The sequence below is a fragment of the Rhinoderma darwinii genome, chromosome 5, assembly GCF_050947455.1.
Source record: "Rhinoderma darwinii isolate aRhiDar2 chromosome 5, aRhiDar2.hap1, whole genome shotgun sequence".
Classification (NCBI taxonomy): domain Eukaryota; kingdom Metazoa; phylum Chordata; class Amphibia; order Anura; family Rhinodermatidae; genus Rhinoderma; species Rhinoderma darwinii.
In genome coordinates, this window is record NC_134691.1 from 1,902,490 (window position 1) to 1,912,664 (window position 10,175).

Below are 10,175 nucleotides of genomic sequence, written 5' to 3' on the forward strand. Positions count from 1 at the left end.
CTGTTACCTGCAGCCACCACTAGGGGGAGCTCATTGCATACAGATATATACAGCTCCCATAGAGTTACGTGATAACATTCTGCTGCCTGCAGCCATCACTAGTGTGAGCTCACTACATCCAGATATATACAGCTCCCATAGAGTTACATGATAACATTCAGCTGCCTGCAGCCACCACTAGGGGGAGCTCACTACATCCAGATATATACAGCTCCCATAGAGTTACGTGATAACATTCTGCTGCCTGCAGTAACCACTAGGGGGAGCTCACTGCATAATGATTTATAGCTTCCATTAAACAAAATGATAAATCAGAATGTTGTAAGTTCCCCCTTTATTTTTTATATGTTGTCTCCTGAAACCTGAAATCTTTGAATTCAATAACAGTAAATGTGACGTAATGAGTTTATTTAACAATGTGTCAGTCTCTGTACAGCCTTAACCCGAATGTCCGCACGACAAGTCACATCTCGGTAAGATTTCACTATCACACCCTCTAGAGCAGTGGTTCCCAACTGGGGTGTGTGTCATGGGAACCGTCCAGGGGTGCCGCGACACTCCGCTCATTCACTGCAAAAAAAAATAGAAAAATATTTGGTTTTGCTACAAGCTGCGCCCCCGACGCTTACTCCAACTATGCTTGTAGCAGGCGTGACGCGCGCCCGTCTACTACATGTATTGCCCACCACTTTCCACCAGAGGAGCCTGACAGGGAGAGGAGCCATTAACGCTGGGCAGGGTAAGTATATATAGTTTGTTAGCAATTGTGTGAGAACTGGAGCCAGGAAAATGCTGGGAGTTATAGTCCTCCCCTCTTATACCGCTACCCTGTAATGTCCTCTGATATCCCATAATAACAGTCTGGACATGCTGGGAGTTGTAGTCCTCTCCTCTTATACCTCTTCCCTGTAATGTCCTCTAATATCCCATAATAACAGCCTGGACATGCTGGGAGTTGTAGTTCTCTCCTATTATACCTCCTTATTTATTCCTTCCCCAGGAGTAAGCACACTGGTGGGTGGGGGGGGGGCTGAGGTTGATGGCCACTCAACTGGGGGGGGGGGGCTGATGGTAATTTTACTGGAGGGGGGGCCTGATGGTCTTTTTACTGTGAGTGGGGGGCTGATGGTCATTACTGCGAGTGGGGGGCTGATGGTCATTTTACTGTGAGTGGGGGGCTGATGGTCATTACTGCGAGTGTGGGGCTGATGGTCATTTTACTGTGAGTGGGGGGCTGATGGTCATTACTGTGAGTGGGGGGCTGATGGTCATTTTACTGTGAGTCGGGGGCTGATGGTCATTACTTTGAGTGGGGGGGCTGATGGTCATTACTGTGAGTGGGGGGCTGATGGTCATTTTACTGTGAGTGGGGGGCTGATGGTCATTTTACTGTGAGTGGGGGGCTGATGGTCATTACTGTGAGTGGGGGGCTGATGGTCATTACTGTGAGTGGGGGGCTGATGGTCATTACTGTGAGGGGGGGCTGATGGTCATTTTACTGTGAGTGGGGGCTGATGGTCACTTTACTGGGGGAAGCTGATGGTCATTTTACTGTGAGTGGACGGGCTGATGGTCATTACTGTGAGTGGGGGGCTGATGGTTATTTTCCGTTGAGGGGGGGGCTGATGGTCATTTTCCGGTGGGGGGGGGGCTGATTGTCTTTGAGTGGTTTCTGCCTCTGACATCCTAATGAGATTAATATCAGACAGTAAATTCCTGCGTCGCTCGTTTGGTGCTTTTTTGCCTGCGGTTTTTGCATTCTCTTCAACGGCTTAAAAACATGTGGGCAAAAAACACAGCGAAAAAACGCAAACAAAAAAATCGTCAGACAACGCTGTCAATTCCAAATCTGCCTCCAAATTCCTAAAGGAATCTTGAGGCAGATTTTTTTTTTCTACCTTACAAAAATACGCTGTGTGAACAAGGCCTAAGAGTGTAGTGCTTGTTTTGAGCCGTTTTTTGCAGTTTTGTAGGGGTGCCCTGAGGAAATTCTTTTTTTTTCCAGGGGTGCCTCAAGGTTGGGAAACTCAGCTGTAGGGGTTTGTTATCGATCTTATATAACGTGACTTTTACGCCGCGCAGCCGGTCATTAGTTCTACTTGTGTAATATATTAATAATAAAATATTGTCACGATCTCCAGGAGATAAATCATCTGAACAACTTTATCCAACATTAGATCAGGCCGTAGGAAAACGGAGAAAAAGCAGAGGGTCCGAGACGTCGTACTATGCTGGGGAAAATAGGCAACAAAAATCTCCTCCAAATGGAAGAAAACTGGGACAAAACTGGGTCCCCCAGACCCACAGACACCCGAAATAGAGACCCCAGACCAGACCCTCTAAATACAGACCCCAGACCAGACCCTCTAAATACAGACCCTCTTAACAAATACAGAGCCCAGACCAGACCCTCTAAATACAGACCCCAGACCAGACCCTCTAAATACAGACCCCAGACCAGACCCTCTAAATACAGACCCCAAACCAGACCCTCTTAACAAATATAGACCCCAGACCAGACACCCTAAATACAGACCCCAGACCAGACGTGGAGATATTCACCTCTCCGTGTTCCTGCAGTCACTCCCGGGTGCTGCTGCGGTCAATGTCCCAACTTCAGTCTCGACGTCACCGCATTGTCTGTAGTGGCTCCCGGGAGTGGAGGACGTTGGAAAAGGGGAAAGGTCAGTATATTTTAGAGAAGGTGGGCACCTATGATATTTGCCTGCTCTTCTAGGAGTCCGAGAGATCTCCCTTATTTTCCAGGAACTGCCAGATGCCCAGGGTAGTCAATAATTCTCTTGACGGGTCCTCTGTAGAGCGCGTGTGCACATTATCACCTATAGAAATAATTAATATAAGGGAAAAACCATCTATGGTGAATATTTTTTTCTCCTTAAATTGTCTTCCGTGTCCCAGCGTTGCTGGGGACAGATCTGGGAGCACCTTCATTGGTTTGTATCTCTCAGGTAGATCCACTCCGTTTTGTTCTTCCTTGTCAGAGACGTATATACACAATAGTGTCTCGTGAAGATATCGCAGGATGAGTGGTGGGCTGGTTATCCTGATTTACGATCATTGCTGATGAGGCCTAAACGGCCGGACCAGGGGCGTAACTACCAGGGTAAAAGGCATAGCACTTGCTATCGGGCCCAAAAACTAAGGATGCTCATCTCTATAAAAGAGGTAAGGGGCAGTTAGTGATGACTATGGACGTTAGAAGGGGGCATGGAAAATTAAATGTGGCCCCATTCTAAGTTTTACTATGGAGTCCCCATGGTTACCCCTGCTTGGTGCATTATCCCTGTTAAGCGGCATTACAACTGGATGTGACATTATTATGTTTTTTCCCTGTACTGTGATGTCATTTTGTGTGTGTTATTTCTTTGCTATATCATGTTGAGCATTATCCCTATACTGTAACATTCCCTTGAGTAGATTATCCCTGTACTGTGACATCACTGTGGGCATTATCCCTGTACTGTGACATCACTGTGGGCATTATCCCTGTACTGTGACATCACTGTGTGCATTATTCCTATACTGTGACATCACTCTGCACATTATCCCTGTACTGTGACATCACTGTGGGCATTATCCCTGTACTGTGACATCACTGTGTGCATTTGTAAAGGATCTGCCAGGCACAGCTTCGGGGTTAACGCCCATAGATAATCAGTCTGCACCTGCTTCTATGTCTGTGAGACTGACTCCATCTTCCACCATTCAGGGTGGCAGGCTTAGGAGTGGGAGAACCTATCACAGCCTGGCCAGACGGAGCTAGCTCCCGCCCCCTGTCTATTTATACCTGCCTTTCCTGTTCCTCCTTTGCTTGCGATTCTTCTCGTTTGGTTTCCTGGCCCTGCTGCAGCTTCTTGTACTATTGTCTTTGCTTCATATTGACCCCGGCTTGCTGACTACTCTCCTGCTCTGCGTTTGGTACCTCATACACTCCTGGTTTGACTCGGCTTGTTTACTACTCTTCTGCTCTGCGTTTGGCACCTCGTACTCTCCTGGTTTGACTCGGCTTGTTCACTTCTCTTGTTGCTCACGGTGTTGCCGTGGGCAACTGCCCCTTTCTCCCCCTAGCTCTGTGTACCCTTGTCTGTTTGTCTGTCGTGCACTTATTGAGCGTAGGGACCGTCGCCCAGTTGTACCCCGTCGCCTAGGGCGGGTCGTTGCAAGTAGGCAAGGACTGAGTGGTGGGTAGATTAGGGCTCACTTGTCTGTCTCCCCACCCCCGTCATTACATAATCACAAGCCCATACCTAGTCTACCCTGGTCCCTGACACCACTATGGACCCCCTTGAGACCCTGGCTCAGCAAATGCAGGGTCTCTCCCTACAGGTCCAGACCCTGGCTCAGAGGGTCAACCAGCCTGATGCTACCATGATAGTCCCCTTCACCTCACCTCTTGAACCCCACCTCAAGTTGCTCGACCGGTTCTCAGGGGATCGGAAGACTTTTCTCTCCTTTCGGGAGAGTTGTAGGCTCTATTTTCGTTTAAAGCCCCACTCCTCAGGTTCTGAGAGCCAGCGGGTGGGTATAATTATGTCCCGGCTCCAGGACGGGCCCCAAGAATGGGCCTTCTCCTTGGCTCCTGACGCCCCTGAACTTTCCTCTGTTGATCTTTTCTTTTCTGCTCTCGGACTCATCTATGACGAGACTGACAAGACTGCTTTTGCTGAGAGTCAGCTGGTGACCTTACGTCAGGGTAAGAGACCTGTTGAGGAGTATTGCTCTGACTTTAGGAAGTGGTGCGTAGCTTCTCGGTGGAATGACCCTGCCTTAAGGTGCCAGTTTAGGTTGGGTCTGTCGAACGCCCTGAAAGATCTGCTAGTTAGTTATCCCTCTTCTGACTCCCTAGACCAGGTTATGACTTTAGCGGTACGACTTGACCGACGTCTCAGGGAACGACGACTTGAACGTCTTGATGTTTTCTCCTCTGACTCCCCCATGATGCCTCCCGAGGTTCCGTTGCTTCGTTCCTCCCCGGAAGACTCGGAGGTACCTATGCAACTCGGGGCCTCCGTGTCCCCCCAACAACGTGGTCTCTGCTTCTACTGTGGGCATGACAAGCATCAAGTGAACAACTGTCCTAAGCGTAAGAATGCAGCCGGAGAACTTCCGCGCCTAAGTGATCATCGGGGAGGTCACTTGGGCGCACAGGTATTTCCCGTAAATATGAAACGTAATAAAATCTTGCTTAGCCTTTCAGGTCTCTTTTGGTGGTAGGTCTGCTACCGGCAGTGCCTTCGTGGATTCAGGGTCTTCTGCTAATATCATGTCTGTGGATTCACGTTCGGGACAAGAGAGATTAAATATCCTACCCTTAGGGAGCTTAGCTCCTGGTACCAAATTGATTGTGCAATCATATTCTCTATGAGGAGGTAACACTTCGGAGGCCTCCTTAGAGAAAACCTCAGCGAAGTCCTGAACAAACTCAGGTAGCGTGTTCACCTCCTCAGGGATACACAGGATGGTCCAAGGCTCCCTCCAGTACCTGGTCCATTGGAGAGGATACGGGCCTGAGGAGAGGACTTGGGTACCCGCTCGGGATGTTCACGCTGGGATATTGGTCAGGAGGTTTCACCTTTGTTTCCCCAGTAAACCAGGTCCACTTAGAAAGGGTCCGGTGGCCCCTCATAAAAGGGGGGGTACTGTAAAGGATCTGCCAGGCACAGCTTCGGGGTTAACGCCCATAGATAATCAGTCTGCACCTGCTTCTATGTCTGTGAGACTGACTCCATCTTCCACCATTCAGGGTGGCAGGCTTAGGAGTGGGAGAACCTATCACAGCCTGGCCAGACGGAGCTAGCTCCCGCCCCCTGTCTATTTATACCTGCCTTTCCTGTTCCTCCTTTGCTTGTGATTCTTCTCGTTTGGTTTCCTGGCCCTGCTGCAGCTTCTTGTACTATTGTCTTTGCTTCATATTGACCCCGGCTTGCTGACTACTCTCCTGCTCTGCGTTTGGTACCTCATACACTCCTGGTTTGACTCGGCTTGTTTACTACTCTTCTGCTCTGCGTTTGGCACCTCGTACTCTCCTGGTTTGACTCGGCTTGTTCACTTCTCTTGTTGCTCACGGTGTTGCCGTGGGCAACTGCCCCTTTCTCCCCCTAGCTCTGTGTACCCTTGTCTGTTTGTCTGTCGTGCACTTATTGAGCGTAGGGACCGTCGCCCAGTTGTACCCCGTCGCCTAGGGCGGGTCGTTGCAAGTAGGCAAGGACTGAGTGGTGGGTAGATTAGGGCTCACTTGTCTGTCTCCCCACCCCCGTCATTACATAATCACAAGCCCATACCTAGTCTACCCTGGTCCCTGACACCACTATGGACCCCCTTGAGACCCTGGCTCAGCAAATGCAGGGTCTCTCCCTACAGGTCCAGACCCTGGCTCAGAGGGTCAACCAGCCTGATGCTACCATGATAGTCCCCTTCACCTCACCTCTTGAACCCCACCTCAAGTTGCTTGACCGGTTCTCAGGGGATCGGAAGACTTTTCTCTCCTTTCGGGAGAGTTGTAGGCTCTATTTTCGTTTAAAGCCCCACTCCTCAGGTTCTGAGAGCCAGCGGGTGGGTATAATTATGTCCCGGCTCCAGGACGGGCCCCAAGAATGGGCCTTCTCCTTGGCTCCTGACGCCCCTGAACTTTCCTCCGTTGATCTTTTCTTTTCTGCTCTCGGACTCATCTATGACGAGACTGACAAGACTGCTTTTGCCGAGAGTCAGCTGGTGACCTTACGTCAGGGTAAGAGACCTGTTGAGGAGTATTGCTCTGACTTTAGGAAGTGGTGCGTAGCTTCTCGGTGGAATGACCCTGCCTTAAGGTGCCAGTTTAGGTTGGGTCTGTCGAACGCCCTGAAAGATCTGCTAGTTAGTTATCCCTCTTCTGACTCCCTAGACCAGGTTATGACTTTAGCGGTACGACTTGACCGACGTCTCAGGGAACGACGACTTGAACGTCTTGATGTTTTCTCCTCTGACTCCCCCATGATGCCTCCCGAGGTTCCGTTGCTTCGTTCCTCCCCGGAAGACTCGGAGGTACCTATGCAACTCGGGGCCTCCGTGTCCCCCCAACAACGTGGTCTCTGCTTCTACTGTGGGCATGACAAGCATCAAGTGAACAACTGTCCTAAGCGTAAGAATGCAGCCGGAGAACTTCCGCGCCTAAGTGATCATCGGGGAGGTCACTTGGGCGCACAGGTATTTCCCGTAAATATGAAACGTAATAAAATCTTGCTTAGCCTTTCAGGTCTCTTTTGGTGGTAGGTCTGCTACCGGCAGTGCCTTCGTGGATTCAGGGTCTTCTGCTAATATCATGTCTGTGGATTCACGTTCGGGACAAGAGAGATTAAATATCCTACCCTTAGGGAGCTTAGCTCCTGGTACCAAATTGATTGTGCAATCATATTCTCTATGAGGAGGTAACACTTCGGAGGCCTCCTTAGAGAAAACCTCAGCGAAGTCCTGAACAAACTCAGGTAGCGTGTTCACCTCCTCAGGGATACACAGGATGGTCCAAGGCTCCCTCCAGTACCTGGTCCATTGGAGAGGATACGGGCCTGAGGAGAGGACTTGGGTACCCGCTCGGGATGTTCACGCTGGGATATTGGTCAGGAGGTTTCACCTTTGTTTCCCCAGTAAACCAGGTCCACTTAGAAAGGGTCCGGTGGCCCCTCATAAAAGGGGGGGTACTGTAAAGGATCTGCCAGGCACAGCTTCGGGGAAAACGCCCATAGATAATCAGTCTGCACCTGCTTCTATGTCTGTGAGACTGACTCCATCTTCCACCATTCAGGGTGGCAGGCTTAGGAGTGGGAGAACCTATCACAGCCTGGCCAGACGGAGCTAGCTCCCGCCCCCTGTCTATTTATACCTGCCTTTCCTGTTCCTCCTTTGCTTGTGATTCTTCTCGTTTGGTTTCCTGGCCCTGCTGCAGCTTCTTGTACTATTGTCTTTGCTTCATATTGACCCCGGCTTGCTGACTACTCTCCTGCTCTGCGTTTGGTACCTCATACACTCCTGGTTTGACTCGGCTTGTTTACTACTCTTCTGCTCTGCGTTTGGCACCTCGTACTCTCCTGGTTTGACTCGGCTTGTTCACTTCTCTTGTTGCTCACGGTGTTGCCGTGGGCAACTGCCCCTTTCTCCCCCTAGCTCTGTGTACCCTTGTCTGTTTGTCTGTCGTGCACTTATTGAGCGTAGGGACCGTCGCCCAGTTGTACCCCGTCGCCTAGGGCGGGTCGTTGCAAGTAGGCAAGGACTGAGTGGTGGGTAGATTAGGGCTCACTTGTCTGTCTCCCCACCCCCGTCATTACATAATCACAAGCCCATACCTAGTCTACCCTGGTCCCTGACACCACTATGGACCCCCTTGAGACCCTGGCTCAGCAAATGCAGGGTCTCTCCCTACAGGTCCAGACCCTGGCTCAGAGGGTCAACCAGCCTGATGCTACCATGATAGTCCCCTTCACCTCACCTCTTGAACCCCACCTCAAGTTGCTCGACCGGTTCTCAGGGGATCGGAAGACTTTTCTCTCCTTTCGGGAGAGTTGTAGGCTCTATTTTCGTTTAAAGCCCCACTCCTCAGGTTCTGAGAGCCAGCGGGTGGGTATAATTATGTCCCGGCTCCAGGACGGGCCCCAAGAATGGGCCTTCTCCTTGGCTCCTGACGCCCCTGAACTTTCCTCCGTTGATCTTTTCTTTTCTGCTCTCGGACTCATCTATGACGAGACTGACAAGACTGCTTTTGCCGAGAGTCAGCTGGTGACCTTACGTCAGGGTAAGAGACCTGTTGAGGAGTATTGCTCTGACTTTAGGAAGTGGTGCGTAGCTTCTCGGTGGAATGACCCTGCCTTAAGGTGCCAGTTTAGGTTGGGTCTGTCGAACGCCCTGAAAGATCTGCTAGTTAGTTATCCCTCTTCTGACTCCCTAGACCAGGTTATGACTTTAGCGGTACGACTTGACCGACGTCTCAGGGAACGACGACTTGAACGTCTTGATGTTTTCTCCTCTGACTCCCCCATGATGCCTCCCGAGGTTCCGTTGCTTCGTTCCTCCCCGGAAGACTCGGAGGTACCTATGCAACTCGGGGCCTCCGTGTCCCCCCAACAACGTGGTCTCTGCTTCTACTGTGGGCATGACAAGCATCAAGTGAACAACTGTCCTAAGCGTAAGAATGCAGCCGGAGAACTTCCGCGCCTAAGTGATCATCGGGGAGGTCACTTGGGCGCACAGGTATTTCCCGTAAATATGAAACGTAATAAAATCTTGCTTAGCCTTTCAGGTCTCTTTTGGTGGTAGGTCTGCTACCGGCAGTGCCTTCGTGGATTCAGGGTCTTCTGCTAATATCATGTCTGTGGATTCACGTTCGGGACAAGAGAGATTAAATATCCTACCCTTAGGGAGCTTAGCTCCTGGTACCAAATTGATTGTGCAATCATATTCTCTATGAGGAGGTAACACTTCGGAGGCCTCCTTAGAGAAAACCTCAGCGAAGTCCTGAACAAACTCAGGTAGCGTGTTCACCTCCTCAGGGATACACAGGATGGTCCAAGGCTCCCTCCAGTACCTGGTCCATTGGAGAGGATACGGGCCTGAGGAGAGGACTTGGGTACCCGCTCGGGATGTTCACGCTGGGATATTGGTCAGGAGGTTTCACCTTTGTTTCCCCAGTAAACCAGGTCCACTTAGAAAGGGTCCGGTGGCCCCTCATAAAAGGGGGGGTACTGTAAAGGATCTGCCAGGCACAGCTTCGGGGTTAACGCCCATAGATAATCAGTCTGCACCTGCTTCTATGTCTGTGAGACTGACTCCATCTTCCACCATTCAGGGTGGCAGGCTTAGGAGTGGGAGAACCTATCACAGCCTGGCCAGACGGAGCTAGCTCCCGCCCCCTGTCTATTTATACCTGCCTTTCCTGTTCCTCCTTTGCTTGTGATTCTTCTCGTTTGGTTTCCTGGCCCTGCTGCAGCTTCTTGTACTATTGTCTTTGCTTCATATTGACCCCGGCTTGCTGACTACTCTCCTGCTCTGCGTTTGGTACCTCATACACTCCTGGTTTGACTCGGCTTGTTTACTACTCTTCTGCTCTGCGTTTGGCACCTCGTACTCTCCTGGTTTGACTCGGCTTGTTCACTTCTCTTGTTGCTCACGGTGTTGCCGTGGGCAACTGC

General features: G+C 50.7%; 1 long non-coding RNA gene across 1 annotated transcript; it reads right to left on the reverse strand.

The window, feature by feature from the left end:
- Positions 1-425: 425 nt before the first annotated feature.
- Positions 426-3,367, reverse strand: LOC142652290 (uncharacterized). The gene is made up of 3 exons (XR_012847785.1): positions 2,947-3,367; positions 2,563-2,840; positions 426-570 (listed from the first exon to the last, which is right to left on the reverse strand). It is a non-coding gene; the product is annotated as an uncharacterized LOC142652290 (long non-coding RNA).
- Positions 3,368-10,175: the final 6,808 nt, after the last annotated feature.